The sequence below is a fragment of the Cavia porcellus genome, unplaced genomic scaffold (assembly GCF_034190915.1).
Source record: "Cavia porcellus strain 051 isolate PalLab524CR breed Dunkin Hartley unplaced genomic scaffold, mCavPor4.1 scaffold_9, whole genome shotgun sequence".
In the NCBI taxonomy this organism is placed as follows: Eukaryota; Metazoa; Chordata; class Mammalia; order Rodentia; family Caviidae; genus Cavia; species Cavia porcellus.
In genome coordinates, this window is record NW_026947492.1 from 56,672,022 (window position 1) to 56,695,476 (window position 23,455).

Consider the following 23,455-nt stretch of genomic DNA (forward strand, 5'->3'; position numbering starts at 1 on the left):
AGAGCAAAAGCATGGTAGGACTTCATAGTAACATGATAACTATATCAGTACTGGCTATTATAATGACTTGTTTCCCTCATATTAGCTGTTCACACCATCACAGTTAATAAAATCAAACAAACAAGGACAAACACATTACAGCTAATAAATGTGATCATTATAAGGTTTCAAAACAATGTAATGAGAAATCATGATTACCATAAACTCTTATGTATTCTTACTATTTCTTATACTAGGGAAACTATATGGTATTTATACTTGTGAGTTTGATTTATTTTTCTTATGAGTATGGTCTCAAGTTGCACCCATTTATTAGTAAATATCTCAATGTGATCATTCTTTATAGCTGAGTAGTACTCCATTGTATAAAAATACCACAACTTTTTTTTATCCATTCCTCAGTTGATGGACACTTAGGTTGTTTCCCAGATCTGCCTATTACAAATTGTGCTGCTATAAACATGGGTGTACAGATATCATTGTGGTATGATGCTTTCAGTTTTTCTGGGAATATGCCTAGAAGTGGAATAGCTGGGGAAAATGGGGTTTCCAATCCCAGTTTTCTGAGAAATCTCCAGACTGACCTCCACAATGGTTGCACCAGTCTACACTCCCACCAACAGTGCAGGAGAGTTCCTTTTCCCCAACAGTGTCTCCAGCATTTGTTGTTGGTGGTTTTCTTGATCTTGGCCATTCTTTCAGGAGTGAGATGAAATTGCAGTGTGCTTTTAAGTTGCATTTCTCTAATGATTGATGATGATGAAGAATTTTTCAAGTATTTATTTGCCATTTGTATTTCTTCTTCTGGCAATTTTGTATTTATCTCAGATGCCTATTTTTGGATTGGGTCTTTGAATTTTGGGGATCTGATTTTTTAAAATTCTTTATATGTTTTAGACAGAATTCCTTTGTCTGAGGGGCAGTTAACTAACACTTTTTTCCAGTTTGTGGGTTTTCTTTTCACTATGCTGGAGATTTCTTTTGACATGTAGAAACTTTTTAATAAGATGTGATCCCAGTTACTGATTCTGGGAAGTATTTCCCGTGTGGTTTGATTACCATTCTACCTATCCCAATGTGTTCAAGATGTTTACCTACTTTGTCTTCCTACAGATTTAGTGTTTTGGTTTTAATATTCAAATCTTTAATCCATTTAGATTTTAGTTTAGTATATGGTGATATCCATGGGTCTAGTTTTCGTTTTCAGCATATGGAGAGCCAATTTTTCCAACACCATTTATTATAGAGACTGTCATTCTTCCATTGAACATGTTTGGCCCCTTTATCAAAGATAAGGACATTGAGTGTGTTTGTAGTTGTGGTTGTATCTTCTAATCTATTCCACTGATCTTTGGCTCTGTTTTGGTTCCAGTACCATGTTGATTTTACTACGGTTGCTTTGTAGTATAACTCCAAGTCAGGGATTGTCATGCCTCCTGCCCTTGCCTTTGCTGCTTAGAACTGCTTTGCTATTCTAGGTCTCTTCTTGCTCCAGATGAATTTTAGGAGTGATTTATTGAGATCCATGAGATATTTTGATGATATTTTTATCGGGGTTGCATTGAATTTTTATCACAATTTTGGGAGGATTGCCATTTTCACAATATTTATTCTTCCTATTTATGAGCAAGTGATGTCTTTCCATTTTCTTTTCTTTTTTTTTTTTTATTTAAGAGGAAAAAGAGAAAAACACAAAACAAACCAAAGCGGCGTAAGGGTACACGCAATACAGAACTACAAAACAAAACAAAACAAAACAAAACAAAACAAAAAACCATAACAGTAAGAAATTACCTGCTAGTAGATTACACACTATTTTCTTGAAAATAGTTCCTCAAATCACAGTATCAAAGAACACAAGGTGGACATTCAAACAGGGAGACTGCAAACAGCTGTGTTCAATGTTCCAAAAACATTGATAAAGTCAGCTATTTAACACCCCCAAAGACACTTGCTGTTATATCCGTTAGAGCTCCTTTTCTTTTTTTTTTCCCCTCTCTTTTTTACAACAAAATTTACACATCTTGGATTTTATTACTCCTTTAGTGCTTATTACTTTCTTTGGGGGGGGAAGAATACAGTCAAATATGGCAAAACAAAGCTGTCAGTCAATACCAAGGATAGACGTAGCACATGGTGTAGAACAGAGTACAAGTTTATCAACAATGGTTATCAACGTTGTCCCTTGTTTCCTTAAAAAGAATTGTCTATCTTATTAGATATTATAAAGTTGGACAAAACAGTAGAGAACAAGACCAATAAAACTTAGGCATTGTAAACATTACAGGACTTCCAAAGAAGACAATAGTCAAACCAGAATGGGTATCTTAGTGAATCTTATTGTCTTCAAAGTAGTTGCCTATGTCTTCAAACTTGATACTATCATATAGAATGGAACAGAGTCTAATCAGTCAAAACAAGATCGTGGGAGTACTACAGGACTTCAAAACAAGTTAATAGGAAATCGAAAAGAGTTACTATTTATATATCCTAATTTTTTTGAATTTTTTCTTTAATTAAGACAAACATAAGAAATGACTAAATAATTTTTTTTTGAAACAATAAGGGGGAGATTGAGATAAAACAGGACATAACAATATAACAATAGAGGTCACAGCATGACTGTTTCAATAACCTAGTACTTCACCACCTTATAACCTGACTTAATAGTAGTTACCATAGTGTCTTTTTCCTTGAAATATTTGGGTAAAACTTCATATACTCTAGCTTCAAATATTTTCATATCAAGAAGCCCAGAATAAAGCCTTTCTAATTAATGAGTGAAAACTTTATAAGGCTTCAAGGCCACCTAATGGGGAATCATGATTACCACATATTTTTATATATTTGAATCATTACTTACATTAGGGAAACTATTCGGTATTCACACATGCGAGATTGATTTATTTCACTTATGAGTATGGTCTCAAGCTGTGCCCATTTATTGATAAATATCTCAATGTGATCCTTCTTTATAGCTGAATAATACTCCATTGTATAGAAATACCACAACTTTTTTATCCATTCCTCAGTTGATGGGCACTTGGGTTGTTTCCAAGATCTGGCGATTACAAATTGTGCTGCTATAAACATAGGTGCACATATATCACTGTGGTATGATGCTTTCAGTTCTTCTGGGAATATGCCTAGAAGTGGAATAGCTGGAATAAATGGGATTTCCAGTCCCAACTTTTTGAGAAATCTCCAGACAGATCTCCACAAAGGCTGTACCAGTCTACACTCCCACCAGCAGTGCAGGAGAGTTCCTTTTTCCCCACAGCCTCTCCAGCATTTGTTGTCGGTTTTCTTGATCCTGGCCATTCTTTCAGGAGTGAGATGGTATCTCAGTGTGGTTTTAATTTGCATTTCTCTAATGACCAATGATGATGAGCATTTTTTCATGTATTTATTTGCCATTTGCATTTCTTCATCTGAGAATTGCATATTCATCTCAGATGCCCATTTTTGGATTGGATCTTTGAATTTCGGAGGTCTGAGTTTCTTTAATTCTTTGTATGTTTTAGACAAGAGGCCCTTGTCTGAGAGAGAGTTCACTAAAATCTTTTCCCAGTTTGTGGGTTTTCTTTTCACTATGCTGGAGATTTCTTTTGACATGCAGAAACTTTTTAATAAGAAGTGGTCCCAGTTATTGATTCTGGGAACTATTTCCTGTGCGGTTTGAGTCCTGTTCATGAATTCTTTACCTACTCCTATGTCTCCAAGGTTTCTACCTATTTTGTCTTCCAATAGATTTAATGTTTCTGTTTTAATATTGAGATCTTTGACCCATTTACATTTTAATTTAGTACATGGTGATAGACATGGGTCTAGCTTTAGTTTTCGGCAAATGGAGAGCCAGTTTTTCCAGCACCATTTATTAAAGAGACTGTCGTTCTTCCAGTGAACCTGCTTGGCTCCTTTATCAAAAATAAGGTGGTTGAGTGTGTTCGTAGTTGTGGTTGTATCTTCTAATCTATTCCACTGATCTTCAGCTCTGTTTTGATTCCAATACCATGTTGATTTTACTACTGTTGCTTTGTAGTATAACTTCAAGTCAGGGATTGTGATGCCTCCTGCTTTGTCTTTGCTGCTTAGAATTGCCTTTGCGATTCTAGGTCTCTTCTGGTTCCAGATGAAATTTAGGAGTGATTTCTCTAGATCTATAAGGTATGTTGATGGTATTTCTATTGGGATTGCATTGAATCTGTATAACAGTTTTGGGAGAATGGCCATTTTCACAATGTTTGTTCTTCCTATCCATGAGCAAGGGATGTCTTTCCATTTTCTGAGATCATCTTCAATTTCCTTTTTCAGTGTATTATAATTTTCACTGTATAAGTCTTTCACTTCTTTCGTAAGAGTAATTCCTAAATATTTCATTTTTTTGCTTGCTAATGTGAATAGTCCAGTTTCTCTTATTTCCCTCTCTGTAATTTTGTTGCTCGTGTATAGGAATGCTATTGATTTCTGAGTATTGATTTTGTATCCAGCCACATTACTGAATTTATTTATTGTATCTAAGAGTATTTCAATGGAGTTTAGGGGGTCTTCTATGTAGAGTATCATGTCATCTGCAAACAATGATAATTTAACTTCTTCTTTTCCTATCTTTACCCCTTTAATTTCTCTTTCTTGCCTAATTGCTCTGGCTAGTACTTCCAGTACTATATTAAATAGGAGTGGTGATAAAGGACATCCTTGTCTTGTACCCGATTTTAAAGTAAAGGCTTTCAATTTTTGGCCATTTAGTATGATGCTGGCTGTTGGTTTGTCATAAATGGCCTTTATTATATTGAGGTAAAGACCATTTATTCCAATTTTCTGTAAAGTTCTTATCATGAATAAGTGTTGGACCTTATCGAATGCTTTTTCTGCATCTATAGAGATGATCATGTGATTCTTATTTTTGGCTTTATTGATATGGTGGATTACATTTATTGATTTGCGTATGTTGAACCATCCTTGCATTCCTGGGATGAATCCCACCTGGTCATGGTGTATAATCTTCTTGATGATTTGCTGGATCCTATTTGCCAATATTTTATTGAGGATTTTTGCATCTGTGTTCATTAGGGAGATTGGTCTATAGTTCTCTTTTATAGTTGGGTCTTTCTCAGGTTTTGGTACTAGAGTAATATTTGCTTCCAGGAATGACTTAGGAAGGATTGCTTCCCTTTCAATTTCATTGAATAGTTTGAGGAGTGTCGGCATTAGGTCTTCTTTATATTTCTTGTAGAATTCTGCAGTGAATCCATCTGGGCCTGGGCTCTTCTTGGTGGGCAAGGACCCAATTACATTCTCAATTTCATTAGCAGAGATTGGGTTATTCAACAGTTTTATATCCTCTTGATCTAGCTTTGGTACTTCATATGCTTCTAAGAATCTGTCTATTTCTTCTGTGTTATCAAACTTTTGAGAGTAGAGGTTTTCGAAATAGGTGTTGATGATCCTCTGTATTTCTATTGGGTCTGTAGTGATTTCTCCTTTTTCATTTCTTATTGCATGAATTTGAGCTTTTTCTTCCCTTTTTTAAATAAGGTTGGCTAGGGGCTTATCGATTTTATTTATTCTTTCAAAGAACCAACTCTTTGATTCGTTGATTCTTTGGATTGTTTTCTTAGTCTCTATTGCATTGATTTCTGCTCTGATTCTTATAATTTCCTCTCTTCTTTTGGCTTTGGGCTTGACTTGCTCTTCTTTTTCTAGCTGTTTGAGGTGTAGCATCAAGTTATTTACTTGTATTCGTTCTGTTTTCCTGATGTGGGAACTCAGTGCAATAAATTTTCCTCTCAGAACGGCTTTCATTGCATCCCACAGATTCCGGTAAGTTGTATCTGCATTTTCATTTTCTTTTAGGTATTGTTTAATTTCTTCTTTAATTTCTTCTGTGACCCACTGATTACTCAAGAGTGTGTTATTTAGTTTCCATGTGTTTGCGGAATTTTTGCAGTATCCTTTGTCATTAATTTCTAATTTCAGAGCGCTATGATCCAATAATATGCAAGGGATGATTTCAACTCTTTTGCATTTGCTTAAATATGTTCTGTGAGCTAATATATGGTCTATTTTAGAAAATGATCCATGTACTGCTGAGAAGAATGTGTATTCTGATGTTGTTGGGTGGAACATTCTGTATATGTCTATCAAACCCATTTGTTCACAGGTGTGATTCAGTTCTGTTATTTCTTTGCTCATTTTCTGTCTGGTTGATCTGTCCCTTGGTGTCAGTGGTGTATTAAGGTCTCCTGTTACAATTGTGTTACTGATAATTTGAGTTTTCATTTCTGTTAATAATTGTTTTATATAACTGGGTGCTCTGGAGTTTGGTGCGTATATATTTAAGATAGTTATCTCTTCCTCTTGGAGTTTTCCCCTTACGAGTATGTAGTGACCTTCTTTGTCCTTTATGGTCATTGTTGGTTTAAAGTTCACGTTGTCTGCAAACAGAATGGCTACTCCTGCCTTTTTTTGGATTCCTGCTGCATGAAGAATTGTTTTCCATCCTTTGACTTTCAGTCTGTGAGTATCTTTCTGGGTTAGATGGGTTTCCTGTAAACAGCATATGGTTGGATTTTGTTTCTTGATCCATTCTGCTAGTCTGTTTCTTTTGATTGGTGCATTGAGACCATTTACATTAATGGTTATTACTGTTAAATGCTGGTTAATTGTAGGAATGTTATCTCTCTGCTGTTGCATCTTTATCTTTCGGTTCTGTTTAATTATTTGCTTTGCTTAGTGGTTTTTTCCTTTGTGTATCTAAACTGTCTTTCAATATTTTTTGCAGGGTTGGTTTGGTGTTCATGAAGTTCTTCAGCTGTTCTTTGTCATGGAAGTATCGTATTGCACCATCTATTTTGAATGATAGTTTTGCAGGATATATCAGTCTTGGTTGGAAATCATTTTGCGTTAGGATCTGGAATACTTCACTCCATGCTCTTCTTGACTTTATCGTTTGTGCTGAGAAGTCTGCTGTGATTCTGATAGGTTTTCCTTTATAAGTGATTTGTCTTTTCTCTCTGACAGCTTTTAATAATCTATTCTTGTGTTGGATTTCTGGGATGGTGACTATTATATGTCTGGGTGTAGTTTTATTTTGGTTATGACTGTTTGGAGTTCTATATGCTTCACTGATACTGACGTCAGTTTCTGATCTCATGCTTGGGAAATTTTCAGCTATTACTTCTCTAAATATCCTCCTGACATCCTTCATGTTGTCTCCCTCTCTTTCATTAATCCCTATCATTCTTATGTTATTCTTCTTTGCATCGTCTTGCAGTTGTTGAATTGTTGTTTCCTGGTTCCTTGTTATTTTCAAAAGATCTTTCCTTTCCTGTTCACTAGCTGCAATCCTGTCTTCAAGGTCTGAAATTCTATCTTCACTTTCATTAAGGCGGTTTTTACAACTTTCAGTGGAGTTTTTTATTTCCTGTATATCTCTGTGCATCTGCATTATGTATTCTGTTTGTTTCTTATATTGCTCGTCTAGGGATTCTATCTTTTTGTTTAGTTCCTCCAATTTTTTATCTGTGTTTTCTTTAGATATATTTAGAATCTCTTTCATTTCTTTTATCATTTCTTCTTTTATCTGGGAGATTATTTCGAGTTTGAATTTCTTTAAAGCTTCCTGGAGTTGCTTGTCAATTTCAGTGGCTATTGTGTCCGATATATGAGGTGGATGGGATATATTTTTTTCTATATACATCGCTCCTAGGGTTTCTTGAGATGGGCTGGAGGTTTGAGGTTGTAATTTGGTCTTTCGTTTTGTCATTTTCCTATATTTCTGTGTTTCAAGTGTTACTTGAAAGCTTCCTCAGGATCTGTTGAAAATCCCCTTCTATGTTTGGAGCTACTGGGACTCTGGCGCCACGCTACTCCAAGCCATTAGGCCTACAGAACCAGTGGCCCTCCTCTGCCTGCTCAGAACTCTGCAGTTCCAGACAAGCTGGGCCTCAGGGACACTGTGTGCCCACCTGCCCCTTGGAAGCTCCACAGTTCTTCAATCGCAGCCGGGTTAGGGTACTCACCACAGGCCGCAGTGCTTCAGGAACCTGTGGACCCTCCCTGGTTGCAGAGATATCCACAGTCCTCCAGACACGCAGAGAGGCCAGTGAGGGCACCCCAGATCTGCCCAGCTCCTCCTCTGCAGACCTGTGGCCAGGCGCGGCAGCTAAACAGGCTGGGCTAGGCTGGTAGTGTGGGCCAGCCCACCTATTGGGAGCTCAGCAGGTCTCCAAATGAAGCCGGGAATGGGGAGGCTGATGTGGAAGCCTTAAACCCACCTCTCTCCTTCACTGCACCTGGAAGCCTGAGGGAACTCCAGCAGTCTGGGTGCAGAAATCCAGAGTCCTCCAGACACGCAGAGAGGCCAGTGAGGGCACCCCAGATCTGCCCAGCTCCTCCTCTGCAGACCTGTGGCCAGGCGCGGCAGCTAAACAGGCTGGTAGTGTGGGCCAGCCCACCTATCGGGAGCTCAGCAGGTCTCCAAATGAAGCCGGGAATGGGGAGGCTGATGTGGAAGCCTCAAACCCACCTCTCGCCTTCACTGCACCTGGAAGCCTGAGGGAACTCCAGCAGTCTGGGCGCAGAAATCCAGAGTCCTCCAGACACGCAGAGAGGCCAGTGAGGGCACCCCAGATCTGCCCAGCTCCTCCTCTGCAGACCTGTGGCCAGGCGCGGCAGCTAAACAGGCTGGGCTAGGCTGGTAGTGTGGGCCAGCCCACCTATCGGGAGCTCAGCAGGTCTCCAAATGAAGCCGGGAATGGGGAGGCTGATGTGGAAGCCTTAAACCCACCTCTCTCCTTCACTGCACCTGGAAGCCTGAGGGAACTCCAGCAGTCTGGGCGCAGAAATCCAGAGTCCTCCAGACACGCAGAGAGGCCAGTGAGGGCACCCCAGATCTGCCCAGCTCCTCCTCTGCAGACCTGTCGTCTTTCCATTTTCTGAGATCACCTTCTTCAGTATATTATAATTTTCCCTATATAGGTCTTTCATTTCTTTCATGAGAGTAATTCCTAAATATTTCATATTTTTGGTTGCTAGTGTTAAGCATTTGGCTTCTCTTATTTCTCTCTCTGTGATTTTCTTTTTTAGTGTAGAGGAATGCTGTTGATTTTTGAGTATTGATTTTTGTATCCAGCTACATTGCTCAATTTATTTATTATATCTAGCAGTCTTTGAATGGGGTTTGAGGGTCTTCGATGTAGAGTATCATATCATTTGTGAAGATTGATAATTTAACTTCTTATTTTCCCATCTTTACCCCTTTTTATTTCTCTCTCTTGTCTAATTTCTCTGGCTAGTATTTCCAGTACTATATTAAATAGGAGTGTTGATAAGGGATATCCTTGTCTTGTGCCTATTTTAAAGTAAAGGCCTTCAATTTTTGGCCATTTAGTATGATAGTGGCTGTTGGTTCGTCATAGATGGCCTTTATTATATTAAGGTAAAGACCATCTATTCCAATTTTCTGCAAGGTTCTTATAAATGAATGTTGGACCTTATCAAAAGCTTTTTCTGCATGTATAGAAATGATTATGTGATTCTTTTAGTTTTATTGATGTGGTGGATTGCATTTATTGATTTACATATGTTGAACCACCCCTGCATGCCTGGGGTGAATCCCACTTTGTCATGGTGTATAATCTTCTTGATGACTTGCTGCATCCTATTTGCCAATATTTTATTGAGAATTTTTGCATCTGTGTTCATGAGGAAGACTGGCCTGTAGTTCTCTTTTTCAGTTGGGTCCTTCTCAGATTTTGGTACTAGAGTAATGTTTTTTTCCAGGAATGACTTAGGAAGGATTGCTTCTCTTTCAATTTCATTGAAGAGTTTGAGGAGTGTCGGCATTAGGTCTTCTTTGTATTTGTTGTAGAATTCTGCAGTGAATGTGACTGTGCCTAGGCTCTCCCTTCTACGTAAGGACTTAATTACATTTTCAGTTTCATTAATAGAAATTAGGTTATTCAGCAGTTTTACATCTTCTTGACTTAGCTTTGTTACTTCATATGCTTTTAAGAATCTGTGTATTTCTTCTGTGTTATCAAAACTTTGAGAGTAGAAGTTTTCAAAATAGGTGTTGATCATCTCTATTTCTACAGGATCTGTAGTTATTTCACCTTTTTCATTCCTTATTGCATGGATTTGAGCGTTTTCTTCCCTTTTTAAAATAAGGTTGGCTAGGGACTTATCAATTTTATTTATTCTTTCTAAAAACAAGCTCTTTGATTCATTGATTCTTTGGATTGTTTTCTTAGTCTCTATTACACTGATTTCTGCTCTGATTTTTATCATTTCCTCTCTTTTGGCTTTGGGCTTGACTTGCTCTTCTTTTTCTAGATGTTTGTGCTGTGACATCAGGTTATTTATTTGTATTCGTTCTGTTTTCATGATGTGGGAATTCAGTGCAATAAATTATTTCCTCTGAGGACAACTTTCATTGCATCCCACAGATTCCAGTAAGTTGTATTTGGGTTTCATTTGCTTCTAGGTATTTAATTTCTTCTTTAATTCCCTTGTGACCCACTGATTACTCAAGTGTGTGTTATTCAGTTTCCATGTGTTTGTGGGATTTTTGCAGTATTTTTTATGATTAATTTCTAATTTGATAGTGCTATGATCTGATAACATGCAAGGGATAATTTCAACTGATTGGCACTTATTTATATATGTTCTGTGAGTTAATTTATGGTCTGTTTTAGAGAATGACCCATGTACTGCTGAGAAGAAAGTGTATTCTGTTGTTGTTGGGTAGAATACTCTGTATATGTTTATGAAGTCCATTTGTTCACAGGTGTGATTCAGTTCTGTTATTTCTTTGCTGATTTTCTGTCTGGTTGATTTGTCCATTGGTGTCAATGTTGTGTTAAGATCTCCTGTTATAATTGTGTTATTGCTAATTTGGTTTTTCATTTCTATTAATACTTGCTTTGTATAACTGGGTGGTCTGGAATTTGGTGCATATATCTTTAAGATTTTTATCTCTTCTTCTTGAAGTTTTTCCCTAACCAGTATGTAATGACCTTCTTTATCTCTTCTGATCATTCTTGGTTTGAAGTTCACATTGTCTGCACACAGAATAGCTACCCTCACTTTTTTGGGTTTCCTGTTGCATGAAGTATTGTTTTCATCCTTTGACTTTCAGTCTGTGAATATCCTTTTGAGTTTGATGGGTTTCTTGTAGACAGCATATAGTTGGATATCATTTCTTCATGCATTCTGCAAGTGTGTTTCTTTTAATTGGTGCATTGAGTCCACCTACGTTAATGATTATAACTTATATAATGTTTTATTATTTACATGTTATCTTTCTGCTGTTCCATCTTTATCTTTCCATTCTGTTTAATTGTTTGCTTTGCTTAGTTGTTTTTTCATAAGTGTATCTAAACTGTCTTTCAGCATTCTTTGCAGGGTTGGCTTGGTGATCATCAAGTTTTTCAGCTGTTCTTTGTCATGGAATTATCTTATTTCTCCATCCATTTGAAGGACAGTTTTTCAGGGTACATCATTCTATTTTGGAAATCATTTTCTTTTACGATGTGAAATACTTCACTCCATGGTTTTTTTGATTTTATTGTTTGTACTGAGAAGTCTGCTGTTTTTCTAATAGGTTTTCCTTTACAGTTGATCTGTCTTTTCTCTCTGACAGCTTTTAATATTCTATTCTTATTTTGGATTTCTGGGATAGTGTTTATTATATGTCTGAGTGCACTTTTATTTTGGTTATGGCTCTTTGCAGTGTTATATGCTTTACTAATCCATATGTAAGTTTCCATTCTCATGTTTGGGAAATTGTCAGCTATTACATTTCTAAATATCCTCTTGACATCCTTTATGTTGTCCCCTTCTTTTTCATTTATTCTTGTCAATCATATGTTGTTTTTCTTTGCATCATCTTGCAGCTGTTGAATTTTCATTTCTTGACTCCTTGTTCTTTTTAAAAAAATCCTTTTTTGATCACTATCTGCAATATTGTCTTTGAGGTCTTAAATTCTATCTTCAATTGCATTGAGGTGATTTTTACAACTTTCAATGCAATTTTTGATTTCCTATATATCTCTTTGCATCTGTTTTATGTATTCTGTTTGTTTCTTATATTGTTCAGAGAGAGATTCTACCTTTTTTTAGTTCCTCTAATTTTTAAACTGTGTCTTCTTTACATATGTTCAGCATCTCTTTCATTTCTTTTATCATTTCTTCTTTCACCTGGAAGATTATTTCTAGTTTAAATTCCTGAGGTGGTTTTGCCAAGTTTTGATGAAAGTTTTGATTTCTTGTATACCTCTTTGAGTCTGCTTCATGCATTCTGTTTGTTTCCTATATTGTTCATTCAGGGTTCCCATCTTTTTGCACTGTTTCTCTAATTTTTTAACTATGTCTTTTTTAGTTGTGTTCAGCATTTCTTCATTACATTTATCATTTCTTCTTTTACCTGGGAGATTATTTTTGATCTGAGTTCTTTTATAGTTTCCTGGAGTTGTTTTTTTACTTTAGTTATTATATTTTAGAAATTTTAGGTTGATGGCTTACATTTTCTTCTATATACATGTCTCCTAGGCTTGCTAGGGTTAAGCTGCAAGTTTGAGATCACATTTTGTCATTTTCCTATATTTCTGGGTTTCAAATGATGTTCCAAAACTTCCCCCATGTGCTAGTAATTACCTGACCCACTTTTTGCTCCAGGGATAATTTCACACAACTGCTGACTACTTGGAGGTTGCTAAATGTGGCCCAGTTAGGCCTGTGAGGACCTCCTGTGAGTCCTCCAGTGATTTGGGACATTGGGTGTGGATTTACCAGCTGAGAGAAATATTCCAAAGTTTCCCCCAGTGTGCTGGGAATCAATGCACACATGTTTGGCTCTCAGGGCTGGATTCAAATCCCTGCTAGGTGCTTGGCAGTCACTGGGCATGGCTCATTTAGACCCTTGGGGACCTTCCATGGGTCCTCCAGTATTTGGGACACAGGGCATGGTCTTACCAGCTGGGAGAGACATTCCAAAGCTTCCCCCATGTGCTGGGAAACAACTTGTGCAAGTTTGGCTCCCAGGACTGGATTTGGACCCCTGCTAGCCACTTCGAGGTCCCTGGACATGGCCCAGTTATGCCCCTCAGAACCAGCATATCTTCCACAGAACAAGAGAACCTTCCATAGTACACACAGTCCTTTGTTTGTGGATATTCAGTTATTAGTCCATAATCAGCTAGCTCCAAGGCAGGGTGGTGTGGCACCAGGGCAACACTTCAAGAGAGCAACCAGCCAAAGCAGCCAGAGCAAGAGGGGAGCCAGAATTACTAACTTCATTGTATCTGGTAGAATTTTCTATTAATCATTCTATATCTAAGAACATGGTTCTTACTGGGATGCCTAGGCACTGCACAGTTATATTGCTTGGTCATTTGTAATGTACCAGTGAAATACAAATTTGAGAGCTTCATATTACAGTTCTATATGTCATGTATAGCCTGAGGTTCTAACTTGTGTCTATAGATTTTAAGGAGATAATGTTTTTAGAGAGGAATTCTGTTTAGATAAAGCAATAAGGAACTGTTCTAGTCAGAGTTTTAAGAGCAAGTATCTAATACAGGTCACATAATTTATAGGATGAGTTCATAATAATCACCCAAAAGAGTGCAGGGAGCTTTCCACATACTAGAGACCAAAAGACTCCAGTAGAGGGCCTGAATCCCACAGCAATGTCCTCTACATGTGCAGTGGAAGGCCTAGCAACCATGATAATGTCTTCTGCAAGTCTATATGAAGGATCTATACTGGGAAGCCCAAAGGTCAGTAGTGGAAGCTAGAAAGTGTACATGAACAGGATGAGGGATCTGCACTGCATCCAGGAAGCAAGGCTCAAAGTAAGGAGCAGAACTCCCCAAAACATAATGCAGCCATCGAGAGAGAGAGGGAGAGAGAGAGAGAGAGAGAGAGAGAGAGAGAGAGAGAGAGAGAGAGAAAGAGAGAGACAGAGAACCCCTGCTCTTGTGATGATAACCGCTGAGTTCATTTCAGGAAAACCAGCATAACAAGCTTCTCTAGGAGAATCAGTAGTACACATCTTCCCTTCAAGTTTTTCTTTTATGTTGGCAATAATCTTCAGGTGGGCTTTACACTCAAGAACCCATCTGACTGTTCAATTGGTGTTGCAAGTTGACCATTAGTTAATCCATCACAGGCACAGATGAAGAAACATTATGAACAATTTTATGGCAATTAATTGAGAATATTGATATAGTAGTTTTATGCTCTCCAAGATTCAATTCATCTCACACAAGTTTATTCAGAAACAGAGGAGAAGGTAAATATTATAAGTCTTGTCATGAAAGAAAACTTTGGCAACAGTTAAAAATGACATTATGAGGAAAGAAAGTTAAAAGTCCTTGTCATCCAAAAGCAGAGAAGCAAATCTCCTTAATGCAATACTAATAAAGGGAATCCAGAATTACATAAGAAAGAATTAAAAGTTATGTATGGAATTGATCCTGGAAATGCATGTTCAGTTTACTTTACAAAGTTAATGCAATTAAATGCAATTAACAAGTGGAATAAAAAAGTATGATCTTGAGACATGCATGAAACATTTGAAACAGTTCAAGGCTGTTTTATTATTTTAATAAATTTTTCTTTGGGTATGGAAATGACTTATTATCTGATTTCTTAGAAAATTTCAAGTTTTGAAATCGATATATTTTTTACTAATATATTAATATTTACTATTATCATCATGAAGTGGGTAAAGTCTCTAGGATTCATCCATGTAAGAACTATAGCTTTGAGCATTTTAAGAATCTCTCCCTATTTTCTCTACCTCCTGACTCCTGTCAATCAGTCTTATATTCTTTTATCTTCACAAATTTAGTATTTTAAATGCAATTCAACACATAAATGAGATCATAGATTATCTTTTATGCCTTACTTATTTAACTTTGCATAATCACAAAAAGGAACTATGTGAGGTGATGGACATATTATTTCACTTAACTGTGGCATTCATTTTATGCTCTATACATAGATCAAAATTTCACAAATGTAGGTCCAATACTCACTGATGTATACATAATTTAAATCCAGGGGATTAATGAGATGAATTTTCATTTGCATCTCTCCTACTCTATTTTACTACACAAGATAACCAAATGTACACATTTATTAAGTTTGAAATCAAAGTATAATAGAAGGAAAACTGGCATTATCACCATATACAAGTTTGAGGACTGGCTTCATTGTTACTTTTGCCACCTTTCATGCCACCCAATTTTTCCTGAAAGATCTACTTAATGTGGTACCTCAATTTTACTACCCAACTGCTGATGACTTAATGAGAGACTGAAAATTCTCTATCCTGCCCTGCTAGACCACCTAATTTTAATTAACCTGGGTAATAACTAGGGCCTACTATGCAGCACCCCTTTTGGATTACTTTATACCTTCCTTTTACATAATTCTCTGTATTTGGAAGCTGGAGTGATATTTATTTTTGTCAACATGCCAGAGTATTAAATGAATGTGTGTATAATTTATGCAGAATTTATAGCGGGAGGTTTTTGCATCAATTTTTAGTATCATATCTAGCAACACTATCCATGTGACACATGTTTAGGAAGAATAGTCTCAGAATCACATCCCTCAAATATCCTATTGCATAAAAATTGTTTTGAAAGACATACTGAGTTTAGTGTACATACACTGTGTGTAGGTCCTAATATTCTGTTATTTCAAAAATAAAAATGAGACGATTTAACTTGCTTTTTAAAAATGCAAGCAACGCCAAAATGATAATGAAATAAGAATATTATTAAAACGGTATTGGTTCCAAATAACAAATTGGTTCCAAATACATGGTTCTAAAACAAAATCACAAAATTGAAGATCTGAATTTACACAATAGTCTGCCTATAATTACCTTGGTCTATTTTGTATATATAATGTGGAATTTTATATGCATGTACAAATTGAGGAAGGGAACAGATAATGAATCTTATTATCCTTTGAGGTTATCTACCGATATTAGTACAGTAGATTATAGTACAGTAAATTATGTGTAGAGAACAATGATTACAATAATTTAAACTATAATGCATTAATGGGATTTCTAGGTGTTTTTGCCAAACCCCTATAGAGCTGATAGTAACAATAATCTCACACAATTTTATTTGTATTGTCTTACCACTTAGAGGCATTACATTCATGGTACTTAATAATTTACTAAAGCCATCAAAGTGCTTATCAAGGTTTCATACTCTATTTTTTAAATAGAGTTTGTGAAGTATAACTGAAATAAAATAAACATATATGAAAACATACATACCCATCATATATAGTATGTGTAAAAATATAAACACAACAACATCCCAATATTTTCTGCACATTTATAATGCATATTCTGCAAGATTCTTCTAATCATGCTAAGTTATTCTAGAAAAGAAGTAATGTATCATATTCTACAGAATTTGAAACTAGGAGCAAGTTCTAGCTCTTTATGCAGTTCTTTATGTCCTTTGTGATAAGACTCAAAGACTGCATTTCTTCAGAGTCATATCATTGTTTTGTGCTATACACTTGTCATCTGCATGTATCAAAGTAAATGTTCAAAAAGAAAAGCATAATTCTATATATGTGAGTAAAAAAGACATATAAAACATTTGCTTGTCATCAGAGAAATTATATATCAATGATTAAAAAACACTAACTTTCTCTTCTTTTCTTTTTTAAAAAATATTTAATGAAAGACTAAACAAAACAGAAAATGGGTAGAAATAATACATACTTTCAAAGAAAAACAAGCAGTAAGAAATCACTAATTGATGATTACGTATTTTCTTCTTACAAATAGTTGTTCAAGATACAAAAGTGAAACACAGTGGGGATTCAAACAGCAAGACTGCAAACAGTTCTGTTCAACAATCCAACAAAAACTTACTAATATGGTTATCAATTCTATACACTTAAACATACATGCAGTTATCCATATCTTCATTTATGTTGAGATTAAACAAACCATGGCAGGCTAAAATCACTCTGAATAAAGAATAATAGTATTGCTGGATTTCACATCATGACACTATGGAATCAGCACTAAGTACTGTAGTGGCTCTTTTTCTTCAAAGTATTTGTTCATTTCATCATGAATTATAATATCAGTTCTCATAAATTGTTTATAGGCTCTACACATACATGAGACTTAACGTGTATTTCTATCCTTTCTATATTAGAGGGAGAAACAAAACAAAGTAAGACAAAACAAAACATATTCCTATAAACACATGAAATGAAAAAGACATATAAAACCACTATACAAGGATTTGTACAATGGTTACTGTGTTGTCTCTTGTTATTCTCAATAGGATTGCCTATTTCATCAGACATAGCATAATTGAAAATAGCAGTACATAACAATATTAATATAAACATAACTTTGTAGATAGTGTAAAACTTCAAAACAGGTAATAATCAAACCAGAATGAGTATCATAGTGAATCTTGTAATCTTCAGTCTAGTTGCCTATATTGTCAGACTTGATACTATCAAACATAACAATTTTGAATAAAATCTGTGGATACCAAACAACAATCAAATGAACTAGATTTAATTAAGATCAGTCATGATAAAACAGTATAAGTTATACAGGACTGGAGATAAAGTTAATAGGAAATTAAAGATTACTGTACTATATTCTATTATTTTTGGTATAACTGTCTGTGCCCTCAGATCTAGTACAAGTAGACAAACTGGGACAGAATAAAATCTATCTAACTAGAGTGGTACGAGTAATATGGGTTTTAAATCCTGATACACTATTAACAATATCTTCTGTCATCTTTTTAAAGACTATTCACCCCTTTCACTCTCCCAGATTGCACTGTGCAATTTTGGGTCTCACCAACAACCTCAGTTTTTAGATTGGGGGAGAGCCTGCTATTTACTTATGTGGTTCTGAAAGTTCTCCCTCCTGGACTTGATCTCTAGTGGTATTCCTTTATCTATTGAAATTCTGTCTTTCCAACCCTGCCTCCTGATCTACTCTGCCTGTGTTTCTTTCCTTTTTTTTAGTGTATCAAGGCCATCTATATTAGATATTGTAGCTAATCTTCTCTGCCTCATTTCTGTTGTGCTCTTTTTATGCCTTTAGTTGTCTGCTTTCCTTCTTCATTCCACTTTCTGCTACATTCATTGAGGCCTCTCTGCCATTGTTCCTGGAATCCTGGTACTTTTCTCTCTCTCTAGAATGTTCTTCAGGATTCTCTGTAGAGTTGGATTGGTGGTTGCAAATTCCCCCAGTTTCTCTATCTTGGAAGCATCTTGTTTCTCCATTAATTTCTAGACAGTTTATCAGGGTACATCACTCTGGGCTGGAGGTTATTTTCTTTCAGGGCTTGGAATACTTCACTCCAAGTTCTTCTTAATTTAATGGTCTGTGTCGAGAAGTCTGCTGTGATTTTGATGGGTTTTCCTTTATAGGTGATCTGTTTATTTTCTCTGATGGCTTTTAATATTCTGTTCTTATATTGAATTTCTGGGATCTTGATTACTATATGCCTATGTGTAATTCTGTTTTGGTTGTAGGCAGCTGGAGTTCTGTATGCCTCATACTTCTGACTATCATTTTCTTTTCCTATGTTTGGGAAGTTTTCCTTAATTATTTCTGTGAATAGCCTTTGTAGTTCCTTTGTTTGTACCCTTGATTCTTCATTCACATTCTTTATTCTTAAGTTATAGATCCTCTTGTCATCTTCTAGCCTTTGTATTGTTACTGCCTGTTTCCTTGTTATTTTTAAGAAATTTTTCCTTTCATGATCACACACTGCAAACCTTCCTTCCAGTTTGGATAATTTATCCTTAGTTTCTTTCAAACCGTTTTGCCAGCTTTCAATGGAGTTTTTAATTTCCTCATAATCCTTTTGAATCTGCTTCATGTATTCTATATTTTCTTTATATTTTTCATGAAATGTTTCTCTCCTTTTTTGTGCTCCTCCATTTTTCCATCTTTGTCTTTTTGAGAGGTGTCTAGCATTTCTTTTATTAATCCATGTATGTCTTGCTTTACTTGGTTAAGTATTTCACTTTTGAACTCATTTATGTGGTCCCGAAGATATCTCTTTATGTCCACTGATGCCGTGTCTGATATTGCATGTTTGCTGTCTTCAATTTCTTTTGAATTTACCTTTCTGGATCAATGTTCTCAGGGTTGGGGGCTGGAGACTTTTTCTTGTTGCTTCCTCTTCTCCTATTTTTGGTTTCTTTCATACAGGCATACAGAGGTGGTCCCAGTCCCTTTCCTTGTTGGTTGTGGTTCTTCTAAAGTGTTTTGGCTAGGTAATCCTGCTCATTCCAGTGTGTTATTGAGGTGCAAACAGGGGCAGTGTATGCTGGCTCCTGCCCCCCAGGTCAGTCAACCTGCTGAGGTCTTCACTGTGTTAGTGTGTGCAGTGTGTAGGGAATTGGTTTGGGGCAATTTATTTGGTCTCAGCTACAGGCATGACCCAGGTCAATCATACCCCACCAATCTCATCTGGGAAGGGAACTGACTGAAGTCACTGCTGTTCCTTGTTCTTGCCAGTCCTGCTCAATTCCAAAATATCATCTCATTGGTGCCCCTTTCCTGTGGAAGGGTTTTATTCTTGGCACTCACTACAGGTCAGTGCAGGTCCCTTGCTGGCTCCATTCTCTGTTGGGCTCGCTGACCTCCATCTTCAGTGCAAGTGCAGTTCAGTGTGACTGTGGTTCCAGTGAGTCAAAATGGTGGGAATTTGAGTGCATGAGAGCACAGAATCTTAGCTGCCTCAATGGTTGCCTGGGACTGCATGTTTGACTGGTTCTTTTCACTTAAGTTTCTTCCTGGTTGAGACGATTCATCTTCTTCTGTCCAGGACTCCCCATGGTGTGTTATTTCAGCCTCTGAGTTGTCTGTCACTAACTGTATTTTCAATACTTAAATGTGAAGCACTTGATGATTCATTTTTCATACTGATGAGCACCAAAGGACTGATTATGGCATAGCCATTGCTAACTAGCATCTGGATACAATGATGAATCTGGTTACATTTTGAGAATACTCCAGAAGAAGAGGAGATAACACAGTCCAAAGTGTAGATGACAATAAAGACACTCATGAGCAAGAAAATAACTGAATGGCCTTTTGTTCTGGGGATGATTTTGGAGATAAGTTGGTTCTGTGAAGATACTGCATCTGTCTTTTGTGCTGGTACAAAAGAATCATCATGTACACACTTAAGAGTCCCATTAATCCTATAACAGATATTTCCTGGAAAATCATCAAGGCGAAAATTATGTATTTACAAAAGTAACTAGTGAGCCAAAGTGAGCAGGGCTGAGTGACAAACATAAGGTTATGGGTAGTCACATTAGGGGTGGCAATAGTGGAGATTAAGAAATGACCATTTATAAGCATGTTGAAGACCCATAAAAAGAGAAAGCACCACAGTTTCTGATGCAGGGATTTATGTTTGAACTTTGCCAGACAGGAGCTTCTGGGGTTGAGAGTGATGTCCTGGAGGACACTCAGTAGGCAGGTGGTACAGATGGACAGATTCCTCATTATCCTATGCATGTATGTAGCAAATTTACATGTGATATCACCCCTAAAACCTGAAATCCAAAAGTATCTATTGCTATAAAACCAGTTACCAGGATCATAATGTGAGCAAGGACCAAATGGCCAATGTTGAGATTGATGGGCTTGTGTCTGTGCTCCAGAAGAAACACAAAGACATAAAAGAGAAGCAGGACTGTGTTGGCTATGATTCTAATGCTGACTTCCAAGAAGAACAGGTATAAATGTCAAGAAACCTGAAAAATTTACTCCTTTCATTGATATTCATGGAGGAAGAATTATGTCATAGCTAGCTGAGAAAAAAGCACAGAAAATTGTTATAATATTACCTCTTTATCTAAGTCAACACTACAATTCAGCAAATATGTGTATTAATGTCTGTGTCCTTTCCCACTTCTGTAGTCACCTTTACCAACACCCTCTTCAATTCTTTATGGACCTGTCTCCTGTCTCTCCTCTTAGGCATTATAGCTTTATTGTGTATCTCTGTGGTGGGTTTCTATAATATTTGTAATAAAATTCATAATTCAGAAGATACTTTTATATATTCCCTTATGTTTAGATTCCATTCATTGTCTTATTAGTCTTTGTATCTGAATTCACAAATACAACAAATTAAGGTGTTGTATGATGTCTCTAGAAAAAAACATCAAAATATTTTAATCTGAGTTTTTGGTCCTCTGTGAGATTTTTGAATCACATAATGCCATAAAATATAGCTTAGTAAGGGATGTTTATATAATCCATAAGCCTATTTCTTAATCATCTATTTCATGTAAGTTTAATAATTTATATAAATCATACTAAAATGAGTAATATCAGATATACAACAACATGTATATTCATTACAAAGAATGAGGTGAAACAAATTAATAAATGACTGTAAAATATTTTAAAGAGATTTTCTGAAATTCAAACTGCAGTTTAATGTTGCTCTAATAATTCAAATTTTAAACAATGTATAATATTCTATAAGTAATCAGAGAAAATATTGAAATTGTCTTAACAACTGACAGGAGTTCACTGTTTTATTATTATGTAGTGAAGTGTGTTCCAATAAAGCAAATGACCAAGATATGAAAGATCTGTGCACTTTCCACATGTTAGCATAACATACAAGGTACCATAGAATCAGTGGGCTATTGTCTAAAACTGGTAAATTTTCCTTAGTTGACCTTCTATCAGAGCATTAACGAAGGAAAGTGACAAAACTATATAGTTAAGATCAGTATTTTATGTTAATCCTATGGACATATGACAAAAAATAGGGTAACCATCCATCCAGCTGTATCAAAGTTTTATGAATCAGATAAATCTGTATTAGGTAAACACAACTCCAAATCTCTTTGCACTGTATTATACACAAATGATAAAGGTGTATAGATACATGTATAGGAACATATCACTTTATAAGGAAATATGTTTGAGGAAATATGAACATCTCATAAAGCAAAGGGTAATTCTTTATCATGATGTGTATCATAACACAGCACTGTTCAGAAGATCGAGGGATTGGACAGGAAGTGAAGGCATTAGCAAGGTGATGTAAGAGTCCTTTCTGTAACATGACTCTAAATAGTGACAATGCTGTGAAGGCACTTGGTTGGCATAACATAACAAAGCCAAAAATCTCATTTAACAGTGGAAGAAATAAGCTTCCTTTGGAGAGATGTCAGATTAATAGATATTGGAGAAATCAAAGAATAGTAGCATAGAAAAAGGCCTGAAGTAGCTCACATTCAAAAAACCACACTGGGGAAGAGGGATAAAAAAGCCCTTTGGGCACTGTACAAATGAAGGATACAAGCAGGAAGAATGTCACAATGGAATCCATGCATTCTTTTTTTTTTTCATAATCAGCTTAGGAAGCTCTCATGATTCACAGAAGCTTCCCTCAGGAGAAATATGATAAAATTCCATTGATACCATGATCCAAGAATGATTCACTTGAAACATGGTGATATTTCTACATTTTCCAAGACCACAGACATCCTTCCATACATATTATCATAAAAGAACCAAAACTAGCAAAGAATGTTCATCTGTGCACTTGAGCTAGTGGCAGGAGAGAACTGCCATCAATGGGATAAGAAGAGGCCTTTGGAGAGTTCCAGGACACCAGCACTGGCCCAGGGAGAGTTTAAGATCATTGCTACCAGTGGTTAAGGACTCGCCCAGCTTCCAGCCACACTAGACTAGGCTCTGTAATTTTTGTGGGCCTAGCTGGGCATGCACAGTGACATTCTTTCAATCAGGGGAACTGGGGCTGCCATAGGTGAGTTTCAGAAAACCAGCACAGGCCCCAAGAGAGTTTAAGAACATCACCCCCAGCAGTCATGTGCCTGCCCAGCTTTCAGCCATACTAGACTGAGATCTGCAGGTTTTGCAGACCTAGCTGGGCCATGTGCAGTGACCTTTTTCAATCAGGGGAACTGGGTCTGTGTGAGGTGAGTTCCAGCACACCAGCTCAGGCCTGGGGAAGAGTTTAAGATCATTGCTGTCAGCAATTAAGTGCCCACCCAACATCCAGCCACATTAGACTAGGCTTATGAGCTTTTTATGGGCCCAACTAGACCACACCCAGCAACCTTCTTCAATGAGGGGTGCTGAGGGCGCGTCAAGTGTGTTCCATCGCATTGGTGTTAGCCTGGAGAGTGCTTTGGACCATCACATACAGTAGTTAGGAGCCCACCCAGCTTCCTGGAACACTGGAGGTGGTATGGGATGTACTGTGGGGCTGACTGGACCATGCTCAGCAACCTACATTCAGCCCCAGAAGCTAAGGGCAGAGGTGGTGATTTCAAACATGCCCAGGGGAAGCTTTGGATCATCACTTGAAGCACAGAAATATAGGAAAATGACATGACAGACCAAAATGCAACC

General features: G+C 36.7%; 1 pseudogene; it reads right to left on the reverse strand.

The window, feature by feature from the left end:
* Positions 1-19,923: 19,923 nt before the first annotated feature.
* Positions 19,924-20,784, reverse strand: Cavporv1r-ps609 (vomeronasal 1 receptor cavPorV1R-ps609 pseudogene; annotated as a pseudogene).
* Positions 20,785-23,455: the final 2,671 nt, after the last annotated feature.